Here is a 10,040-nt window from a genome sequence, read left to right as displayed (position 1 = left end):
AAAATTACAGCTCTTTTCACCCCCATTTCCGCTGTTCCCCCCACCACTATTTACACTTTCTTTTTGGAAATGTTCTTCTTCTAACATTGACTTCCAATATTTGAACTTTTACCCGACCGTAATTTTCCAAAACATACAACTTTTATGATTTGGATTATTTGGATTATTTTGTTTGTTTTTCACAATATTACGACTTTGAAGAGAATGAGTTTTTTTTTTAATACTTCAACTTTCTGCAACTAAAATGACGTTATTTTTTCCCCATAACATGATGACGATATTCTCGTAAAATTAAGACTTTTTTCTTTTAATGTTTTGATGCTATCCTTGTAAAATTAGTGCATTTTTTTCATGTTTGCCTTTTTTTTAAGTTTTATTGTTAAATTATCATTTTAGAACGTGCCGCAGGCTAATAAAAAACAGCTGCATGCCACAAAATGGCCCCCGGGCTGCTATTTATATGAACAATATTTTTTCTATTTGTATTATATGTCATTAAGATTTACTGTAAGCCATTGTATTGATGTATTAGTCATTATTTCTTGACCTATTATTGATAACACCTTCATCACTGCAACATTACACAGTCTCTATTCTTTTCTCTCCCTGTTAGACAAGTCCAATTTCGTTGGACTGCAATGGAATATCAGTCAAAGTTGATGAATGGGACAGCATGTAGATGTACAGTAAGATCACACGCAAAATAGAGTATTAAACAATAAAACTATCTTAAATCATTATAAAATTGTCTGTAGGATGCGGACATCTTGAAACAATGTTCCTGCCACGCTCCTTGAGGTTGTTCTCCACGGTGGGAACCCATGAATAATTCATTATTGCGATAAGAGCCTTCCTCCCAGCCATAGGTCCTTTTCCTTCCTGGACGTCGGCTGACTCATTGTCGAAAGAAGAGTCATCACCGTGACTGCCTGTGCAATGCAGGAGTCCGCTGACTGACACACCTTGTCATCCGCAAACTCACCAACTCATGAACTGCGTTACAATGGAACCCGCTTGTGCCAGCTGGCTCACCAACACATGGCCGGACATTCATGCTTCCATTTATAGCAGCAAGTCTTCCAGGTCTTGAATCAGCAAAACAGCCCCAGACCATCACACTACCACCACCATATTTTGCTGTCGCTATGATGATGTTGCTATGACGTTCTTGATCACATGACATTTTCATACGATTCAATTGCGAGGCTGACAGTCGACTCAGACGCCTCCGAATCGAATCGTTGATGATTCCAAGACGCCCCTACGTTTGAATGCAGCTCGCTATCGTCACTGCCACAACGCAAACAGTGAATAAGGAAGCGAAAGCACAACCGTTCCTCAAAAAAAAGGGAACTCCGTCTGAAGGCTTTCTGGTCATGAATAATGGATGACTCTGGGCAGGCAATTACGAGATGTTATCTTTTGCTGTTCCTTTGCCGTTCGTCATTCACCCACCCACAGACTGGACACTTTACAGTTGCCATCACTTACCAAGTGGAAGATGCGGGTGGTTGGAGATGGAGGGAGGTCGGGATGAAAGAAAAGCGCAGGACTGAACGGAGGGGGGAGCGAAGGAGTGAAGTTAAGTGGCAGGAGGATAGTGTCAGATTACGACATTTGATACTTTTGTTAAACACTCAATGACATGCCAGCCGCCATGGCTGAAAGAACCAGTCCATGACAATAACCATCGTTTGTGTCATTATGGAACTCACGACTGTCTTTGCAGAAGTCTGATAAATACACCTTTTGTACGCATGGGGTGTCCAAAGTGTGGCCCGCCCAGGGCAGATTTTAAAAATATAATTGAACAAAAACGGAACTGAAAACTGAATTTAAAGTGAAAAGCTCGTACTTTTACGAGAATTATGAGGAAAAATAACGCAGTTTTTCCAAGCATAAAGTTGTAATATTTGTTACGACCCGTGGGAACATAACATATTCAATAAGGACACGGGAGGCAAGACAATCAAGTCTCCCAAGCTTGTTAACTCATTCAGTAGCGGCCATTTCCCAAAATTCAACCCCTTCAGTAGCGGCCATTTTAGACGATTTTGACTGATCTTTCAACACACACAGAGTATTGTGTTCTATGGTTATACAAACATGGAACCTACCAAAAGAAACATTAGACTCCCATCTTTCATCAGAAAAAAAAAGTTTGTTTCTACCTTTTTGCGTTCTTTAGTAGTCAGCAGTAGAAGATAGGTACGTTTCAGGAAAATATCAGTTCCCAACTAAAAGGGAGAAAAGCAGCTTTTTGTGAAAAGATACATTTCAAGCATAACTTTCACACAGCTCAAATATCTAACTACTACACCAACATAAACAACACCAAAAAGGGTCTGTTTTACATCAAAATAACCATTTCTTGACAAATATAACACCATGAAGTATTTACAGTTTTCACATTTGTCTTCCAGGTCCTGAAGACCATCACACTACCACCACCATATTTTACTCTTGCTATGATGTAATGGGACACACACCTTCCAAAAAGTTCAACTTTTGAGTATTTTCCCAAAGGTGTTGGGGATCATCAAGATGTTTTCTGGCAAAACTGAGACGAGCCTTAATGCTGTTTTTGTTCAGCAGTGGTTTTGCTCTTGGAACTCTGCCATGCAGGCCGTTTTTGCCCAGCGTCCTTCTTATGGTGAGTCATGAACACTGACCTTAACACTGACCTTTTTTTTTTTTTTTTTTTTTTTTTTCTCCTTGACGGGGAAGGACATGTATGGCAGGAGCTCTGTTGATGATACTGGAAATTGTGACTATTTTGGTGTTTTCCTGACTACATTTCAAGAACACAAGAACACAGTGCTGCTTGCTGAATCCCCCAACTTTAACTGGAATAGTCGAGAGGTACAGATTCAAGTATCGATACCTGCTAGCAAGTCGAGCTAACTAGAGAACTGCTAAAGTTCAAAGAGGTTGTTTAGCAACAATGTCAAACGCAAAGGAAAATGATTCTGGCTCTGAAACATCAGTGGAAGACATAAAAAAATCGCCAGGATACATATGGTTTCATAATCATCTCGATAAGTTCACAGAAAGCTCAGATTGTAGAGAGATCACTCTACCACAAATAAGGCGTGCAATTGAGAAACTGCATTCAATGGCAGAGAAACATTCAGCTTCAAATGAAGCTATAAGGAGGGCTATATCGTCTCTGGAAAGCGAAGTTCAGAGTAATTACACAAACCTTGAAGTCACAATGGATGTCAGTAATGGTGTCACAAACATTATGGAAGAAAATAGAGCACAGAACAAGTCTATCAAAAAACTAAGAAAAGAGGTCAAGAAGTTGCAAGATGAAACTGCAGACCTGGGTGCTGCTCTTAAGGAGGTTAAATACCCTATGGAAGATATCAAGGCTCAGCAGGACGACATTAAGGTACTGCTGAATGACAATGCTGCCTTGCGCTCTGCTCTTCAGGAAGCGATAAACCGTAAAGAAAATACAGCATTTTGCAAGGATGTTAGGGTCCTGCAGGATGATATCAGGGCATTATTGGAAGATAACGCTGCCTTGCGCACTGTTCTCAAGGAGGCTATAAACCATATGGAAGCCATCGCATGTACCGATCTTAAGGACGCTAAAGGCCCCAGGGAAGAAAATAGAGCACTATGCAATGATATCAACATTCTACAGGATGATATCAAGGCACTATTGAAGGACAATGCTGACTTCCGCACCACCCTTGAGGAAGAGAAAGAAGCAAAGGAGAATATCAAGGAGCAAATTAAAAACTTCATTGACGAGATGGATCAGATGGCATGAATGAATGATGTGGTCCTCACAGGGCTCCAAATCCCACCCAAGTCAAGAGATGTTCCTTCAATAAAGCAGCAGATTGCTAACTTCCTACACTCGAAGGAGGTGGATGTCGATGTCAACAGTATTGACACGTGCGTCCCACTCCACGGCAGGAACAACACCACACCTGTCATCATTAAGTTCACCAACAGGGAATCCAAAGCTGCACTGCTGAAACAGGGAAAGAAGCTAAGAGGCACCAACGTCTACATGAATGAGCATCTGACAAAACGCAGTTCTGACATCGCCAAGGAAGCACGAGACCTGAGGAAGCAAGGAAAGATTCAAAACACTTGGAGCACTAACGGGAAAATCTACATCAAACTAAAAGGAAGTCCAGGAGTCGCAAGAGTGCTTGTTGTCCAAGATATCAGTGATGTGGATGCATATTAAAGATCATATTACTATGATAATAAGCATAATGGAGGAAACAGCCTACAAGACAGAGAAGGACTACATTCCATAGCAACAACCTTGGCATCATTCATAAAAGGAACTCTTGTATACAAACCCAGCGTCACTAGCAGTGCAACACTAAAGACGATGTGGATATCAACAGGAGAGGAAGGACAGGATAAATAGAAAGGAAAAGGAAAGGAGAAGGAGGAAGGAAAAAAAAAAGAGAATTTTTTTTAAACATTTGTGTACCTGTATACTGTATATGTGTACACTATATATGTATATATGTGTGTACTTGTGTACTGTGTACTTGTGTAGATGCAGATGTATGTGTATATATATATGTATGCGCGTGTTTGGATGCATACACATGTATGTATTAGCAACTGATATGCTACGAAAAGGGCGTAGGATTAAATAAGCTCTGCTTCTTCCTACTCCTTTTCGGACATATGCATGTTCGAAATAAAATTAAACCAAACCAAACCAAACTGAGGCAAGTGAGGCCTGCACTTCTTTGGATGTTGTTGTGGGGTCTTTTGTGACCTCTTGAATGAGTCGTGGCTGCACTCTTGGGCTCATTTCGGTTGGCCAGCCACTCCTGGGAAGGTTCACCGCTGTTCCATGTTTTGGCCATTTGTGGGTAATGACTCTCACTGTGGTTGGCTGGAGCCCCAAAGCTTTAGAAATGGCTTTAGAACCTTTTCCAGGCTGGTAGGTTTGTTGAAGCGGGTCCTATTAAAGCATGAACACAAGTGTAGCAGTTGAATGGCTTTCTCCTTGTGTCAGTTAAGAGACAATTTAGCCAAGCTGCATTTCTTATCTGGAACTTCTCCCTTCTTCTCACACCCAAACACGCACTGCGTCCTTGCGCTTATCATGCTGGAATGTACAACAAGCTCCCAGACTCCAGATGAAGCAGTTGACAACTGGACATTGTTAGAGATGTTGCAAGAGAGCAAAAAGAACCGTGAAATCGCACAAGGAAAAAGTGACACAGTGTGTCGGCTGCCTGGAAGTGGACTGTAACCTAACGGCCTCAGACTGGCACCGCCACCGTCATACGTGGGCAGGGAGTGAACAGAAGAATTATTTTTTTTTCTGCGTGCAGGTCAAAAAACAGTCAAAAACAGTCCAAGAAATAAAAATGGTTTAGTAAAAAATGAGAGCAAATGACTAGAATGAATAATAGGGGCAGGTCAGATTTTCCTCTCAACCTCCTTTCCTCCTTCCTTCCTCTAGTCAGCCCTACCTTGATGACTTTTTCAGGTTCGACTACCCCAAACTCTAACCCCTAACCCTAACCCTCCAGAAAAGAAGTTCAATTAAGGAATAATGAATCCAAAACACAGCAGATCCCCGTTCCTTCGCAGTTCAGAATTCACAGCTCCTCAAGTTTGCAGGGTTTTTGTGCGGGATATTTTCCAGCAATCCCTCGTTTATTGCGGTTAATTGGTCCCAGAAACGAATGTGATTCCCGCAAAGCAAGATTCCTGACATATAAATGGAATATTTCTTTAGTTAGAGCATAGAAAACCTTCTAAATACGTTTTTTTAACATAATTAGAGCCCTGTAGACATGAAATAACACCCCTATAGTCACCCCTACACTCATTACCCAATATAGCAGATCTAATAACAGAAAATAAACACAACACATGCCTCTTAACTCTGACTTTCCTTCATCTTTATTATGACTTTTTATCTCACGACTTCCTCGTCTCATACAGTAATTGTGACTTTTTATGTCATAATGACGACGTACCATTGGGGTATTTTTGGGGGCTTCCATGCAAAACAGCATGAATATATTTTTGGAAAAGCGTGATAGAGTGACGCTGTGAGATTGGAAGTGGTAAGTGTCCCGGGACGACACTGAGGCTGACAATAACGAGTGTATCGAGTGTCATGTTTTGGCATTTTGGCCCAACCGCTCTGACATTACTGCCATGTGTTGGTTTATTTCTTAGAACATCTTCCGCTTAACCAGGCCACTCGTGGACGCCATTTCCATCAGCGCTCGTTGTGTTCAGGGTGACAGTGACAGGTAAGCTGGAGCCGACCCCCCACCCGCTGGTTCTGCATTGACGTTTGTGGAGTTCAGGCAGAACCTGAAAGTCTGAGCTGAGAGTGTTGGACCCGCAACCTCCTGGCAACCTGCTGGAACGACCAATAATCAAGAACAGAAACCAGCGTGCTGCTTTTCTGGGACATGTGGTCAATGATTGACCGCCAAGTCAATGTTTACACAAGCCAAGCGCTCAAGAAACGCAACAAGCAAGACAACACGTGAAGTGGTGCACACACTTTGCTGCGCGGGTATGAAGCCCTGCTGGCAGGCTAAATCGCATTTTAGAAGCACAGCTTTCTCAAAATAGTCACCCGTCCGTCCTCGGCCCAGATGAAGGTTGCTACTGGTGCCGAGTGCAGTCCAATAACCATCAGACGCCACCTGCCAGAGAAGGCTTTTAAGAAGAAAAAAGCTCTTCAAAGGCCTCGTTTCCTTTAACGTTTGGAATTTGCAGGAGAGCCCAAACACGGGACGTTGAAAGGTGGAAGAAGGTTTTATTCTCCCGTGGCGGTGCTGATGGTTTCCGACGTTGCTGCATGACGAGGAGGTGAATCCACAGTGGATGATCCTTCAATGGAACAATGGAGCTTCAGGTTGTGCAGGGGTGTCAAACGGCAGCCGGTGCTGTGGAGATGTTGCAGGGGGGCATCCATCATGACCGAAGGCCCTCATCTGAGTGGTGATGACTGGCTTGTTCAAAACAGCTCAAATATCTGAACAACTACACCACAACATAAACAACACAAAAAGGGTTGTTTTGCATCAAAATAACCATTTATTTCCAAATGTAAAACTATGAACTAGTGACATTTGAACTATTTATTTTGTGCGTGTGTTAAAATTGCCCTACAATGCAGGCTACACTCCTCTCTCCTCCTTGCTAACACGGGCAGGATCCCTGCCGAGCTCTGCCACCTTGTGGCCGTTTTTATGGCTTAAAACTGCATGAAATGTGACTTCTTTCATTGTGCACTCCCGTCATCACCTGTTTTTGCCTCTTGTGCAAAAAAAAACAACACCCTAAAAGACGCACAAATACGTCTTTGGGAGCGAGCGTTCGGGTTTAAAAATACGTCGAAATCCGTCTTTGGTATTGAATGAGCTCATGTTTTTCCACAGGACCTTTAAAAGGCGATGTGTGTGCGTGTGTGTGTGTGTGCGTGTGCGCATCAGAAGTTACACATTTCAAACAATCAAGCCGCCGTAGATCATTAAAAAAAATGAACAAATAAATGCGTCCTACCTGAGGTTGTTGGAGGGTCCTGTTGGCTACTTTTTCTTTTGAATTATTTATGTTCATTCAAAATTGCAGTCCGTGCCTTCCTTTTTCCTTTTTTTGCTTCCCGTGTTTCAACCATGATTTGTAATGTTTGTCATGTTTGTCATCAGTTTTTATCAATTTTTCTTCCTCTCTTTTTTAAATGTAATTCTTTCTTGTTGTATATTTATTTATACATATTTTATATTTATTGAACAAGGCTGCTACGGTCATTTTTTTTTACATTTGAAAACAAATTAAACGGGTGCATTTGATTCGTTTCCGTGGTGGAATCCTGGCTTTTATTTTGAAGTTTACTTTGCACTGAACAGGAAGGCACTTTGTGTTCTTCCTTTTGTTTTAAGCCTGTGAAATGATGGAGACAAATGTAAAGCGGGCGTGTGTTGCAACCAGGAATGAAAATAAGAAGAAATAATAAATCAAATCAAGGGTGTCCAAAGTGGGCCCGGGGGCCATTTGTTTACAGGCCCCGCAGCATATTGTAAAATAACTTTGGAAGCTTACAAAAAAGGGTGTGGGGGCCACACTGACAACAAAGGTCATGAGAAAAGAGGGTTAGCATAGCATGGCAGAGCACTGTGAGCATCTGTGGTACGCCTGCTGCCACAGTTCAGCCAAATTAGCAGCGTATATATAATAATAATAATAATATATAACCATATTACAATGAATACATCATTTAGATTAAAATAAAAAAATACAAATTACATTTAAAAAAAATTACAAATACATACAATTCTAAGTAAAAATGAAATTGTAATTTGAATTAAAACCAATATAGATGAAGCAAGATGATAAGTGTCTTCCTCAGTGAGGAAAGTCTTTCCTTTGACTGTTCAAAGCGGTCGCGTGTGGGGATTGCGGAGCAGGAAGTCATCCATTAGGAGAAGAGAAAGAGGACATGGTTCCATCTCCCGCTGCTGATGGACGTGTGGAGGAGTGTTACTTATCTCCACGTCTGCAGATGACTGCCAGCGTCCAGCAGCAACCCAGGACTTCCTGTTAAAAGCCCATTATCAGGCCGCTCATGAGCTTTTAGTTCCCAGACAATCTTGACGCTAACAAAGACTTCCAGTCTTCCCAGCTTGGGGGAACAAACTTTTTTTACGACTGACGTGAACGTCCACTTATCGTGTGCAAAACAACTTCACTGACAAACACGAGATGATGCGATGTAAGTGTTGGGAGATGCTGCTTGGAGGTGGACCAGCCTGGTCATGACGGGGCTTTCCTGGAATGTGCGTTGTGTGTGTGTGTGTGTGTGCGTGTGTGTGTGTTTTAGTTTGATGCACTGGAGGGGAGGATCACCGATGAATGCTTTAGGAAAGTCCTGTTTGCTGCCTCAAGCCTGAGTCAAGGGCTATCTTTCTCACATCACAACCGATGGACGTCGTCAGAAGCTTTAATGGCAGTCAAAAGGTCAAACTGAAATTAAGACAATCCAAATATGGACATGTGCAGCAAAATATTACAGTAAGACGAGCCTTAATGTTGTTTTTGTTCAGCAGTGGTTTTGCTCTTGGAACTCTGCCATGCCCGCACGGTGGTCTAGTGGTTAGCACGTTGGCCAACACAGTAACAGCTTGGAGATCGGGAAGACCTGGGTTGGATTCTCCCCTGAGCATTTCTGTGTGGAGTTTGCATGTTCTCCCCGTGTGTGCGTGGGTTTTCTCCGGGTATTCCGGTTTCCTCCCACATTCCAAAAACATGCATGTTAGCTTCATTGGAGACTCTAAATGGTCCATAGGTATGAATGTGAGTGTTTGTCTATATGTGCCCTGCCATTGGCTGGACACCAGTCCAGGGTGTACCCCGCCTGTCGCCCAAAGTCAGCTGGGATAGGCTCCAGCATGCCCCCGCAACCCTAATGAGGAAGAAGCGGTATAGAAAATGGATGGATGGATGGAACTCTGCCATGCAGGTCATTTTTGTCCAGTGTCTTTCTTATGGTGGAGTCATGAACTCTGACCTTAACTGAGGCAAGTGAGGCCTGCACTTCTTTGGATGTTGTTGTGGGGTCTTTTGTGACCTCTCCGATGAGTCGTGGCTGCGCTCTTGGGGTCATTTTGGTTGGCCAGCCACTCCTGGGAAGGTTCACCACTGTTCCATGTTTTGGCCATTTGTGGATAATGCCTCTCACTGTGGTTTGCTGGAGTCCCAAAGCTTTAGAAATGGCTTTAGAACCTTTTCCACACTGATAGATCTCAATTAATCTCTAATTTATTAAGTCTACTATATTGGGTAATAGGAGTGTAAAGGTGAGTATAGGGGGGTTATTTCATGTCTAGAGGGCTCTAATCATGTTTAAAACCACATTTAGAAGGTGCTCTAACTATGAATTTTAGGATGTGGTGTTAGATTCATTGTGAACACAGCAGCGTTTTCTTCCACCTGGGAAAGAAGTGAGCTGTGCAAACCTCAGGCATGCCTGACATTCCTCATGAAAGGCTCTTCTCCACGCGAGGGAGATGACG

The sequence above is a fragment of the Dunckerocampus dactyliophorus genome, chromosome 13, assembly GCF_027744805.1.
Source record: "Dunckerocampus dactyliophorus isolate RoL2022-P2 chromosome 13, RoL_Ddac_1.1, whole genome shotgun sequence".
NCBI lineage: Eukaryota > Metazoa > Chordata > Actinopteri > Syngnathiformes > Syngnathidae > Dunckerocampus > Dunckerocampus dactyliophorus.
Note: the sequence above shows the minus strand (reverse complement) of the source record.